Below are 2,303 nucleotides of genomic sequence, written 5' to 3'. Positions count from 1 at the left end.
TAATAATGAAAAGAAAGCTACTACACCTTTACTGATTTTAACTTTCGAGAAGTGTGACCTACCAGAATAAGTAATCTTAGATTTTCTGTCCATTAAAAATCCATTAGAAAACCTTACGATCCGAAACCTTTTAGTTATTCATTTTATTAGTACAGACGTACTAGTAAACATTGCCAAACAAAGAACTGTGGTAAACGTGGAGAAAATACCCACAGTAGTGAAACTTGTAATAATTTCCCCAAATGTTTGAACTGCCACGATAATCATCCAGCTTATAGTAGTAAATGTTCAATATATGAATGGGAAAAGAAAATTGAAAAAATCCGAGTACAGGATAAAGTGTCATATTGGAAGCAATTATTAAAAAACAAGAGACAGAAAATGGTAGGATCAGAACTCAGCGGATGTTGTGTCGGCTCCTCCCCCTCCATTTTTTTTTTTCCGATCGCTCTAAAACAGATAAGAAACGTAATTATTGGATGCTTAACTGTGAAAAAGGAATAAATCGTGTTGGGTATTACCTTTGACATTTTAAGATTACCTGTAATGTTTATTTATTACTAGTGAAATATCCATTCTAAATGGTACTATTTTTAAAAACCGGAGGTGAGTGGCTTCCTCGTGTTGATTTGTATAGAAGATTGAGAAAATAAAAACATTAATTATTAAAGACAATAGATAATGGTAAGATGGAGGTATTAGGTGATATTGATAGGATTTTTGGAACCTATCCTGCCCTGCCACCTCGCAGAAAGGGGGAATTGAATTGAAGGAAGCAGGGAGACTGTCAAAAAATTTAATATGTCTCCGTGTGAAGTGTTGTTGTACAGTTTACCAGTAATAAGAACAGTCAGACCAACAAAGCAAAGTAAAACAGCAAAAACATCATATTAGAAAAAAATAACTGAATTTTACAGTAGAGAAAACAAAAAGGTTCCATTTGATGATATTGGTGAAAAAAGAAAAGGCAAAACATTGAATAATGATAATAGTAAATTTTTTAAACATCAACACATACCAAGCCTATCCGATAAAATAAAAAAAAATGTTAATAGAATATGATCATACAAATATTAAAACTGGCTTATAGAATAACAATAAGTTATAACACCAACTGTCTAACATGAAGGACAAAATAGATGAAATGGAAATGTTAAAGTTACTTCAGAAAGACTGTCACTGTAAGGATGCTTGAGTCAGCTGCGGGATACAACAGGATAAAAATCTGTTGAACAAAATTTCAGGAAACCGACAACACATATTATGAGCCAAGGTGAGAATGCTGGGAAATATCCAATATTAGTGCAAATTTTTATAATTACTTCAGTATTCAAACAAGATAATAAAACAGAGCTATGATATTATAGACCAATCTCAAACATAGTAAAAATAACTGAAAAATGTTTAAAGAAACAAACAGTAGATTTTTTGGAGAATCATGAACTATTTTAAAAAAGAACATCATGAAATTGATAAATTAATAATAAAACAAAATTAACCCCGTACTAAATACCGAAAATTGGCCTACCAAATTTATCAAAATTAAAAATCAATACTGATACAGATACTAATGGAAATTTTTATATGTTGGTAGAATAATACACGAAAGTGTATGTCTAACTTCTGTTATAAAATCAAAATATTAACACTTTATTAAACGTTTAAAAACGAAACGAAGTTTAGAATAAACAAAACTCAAAACATATAGCATTCTAAACGCAGTATTTCAGCTAAATTACATGCATTATTAATAAAAAAACATAATGGTGATATATATACATATAACTAAAGGAGAACAAATGAACCTTTCTCAAAATTATGCAAAAAAAAAAAAAATAAATAAAAATAAGCACTACAGTAACTCTAAGGAGTGTTTTAAAAATAGTAATTACTAATTTATATTAATTTTATTATTTTTTCAAGGTTAAAAATTTCCCAAAGTCAATGTTTTCCAGAATGTCAATTATTTAATATTCATCATATCGTTTAAATTAAAATAGTATCATTTTAAATATTTATAATGTTCTAAATTAAACTAAATCTTTAGGTTCGTTGGTTTAATATTTTATTGTCCTCCATTTTCAACTCCTTTACAGGAAATTAGTGCTATGTTATTTAACTTGTCTTTAAATTAGTCTGGAATGTTGTTATTTTAAAATATAATTTTCTCTTATATTAATAAAAAAAAAACATACATATTTTCTTTATTTATTACCATAAAATATAAGAACCGGTTAAATTAACTTGGTATTTATACTCTTTATTGATACTCTCTTTAATTAATTTTTTATATTTATTAAATT

The sequence above is a fragment of the Halyomorpha halys genome, unplaced genomic scaffold (genome assembly GCF_000696795.3).
Source record: "Halyomorpha halys isolate HHAL.00 unplaced genomic scaffold, Hhal_1.1 Scaffold549.1, whole genome shotgun sequence".
In the NCBI taxonomy this organism is placed as follows: domain Eukaryota; kingdom Metazoa; phylum Arthropoda; class Insecta; order Hemiptera; family Pentatomidae; genus Halyomorpha; species Halyomorpha halys.
This window is presented reverse-complemented; position numbering follows the sequence as displayed.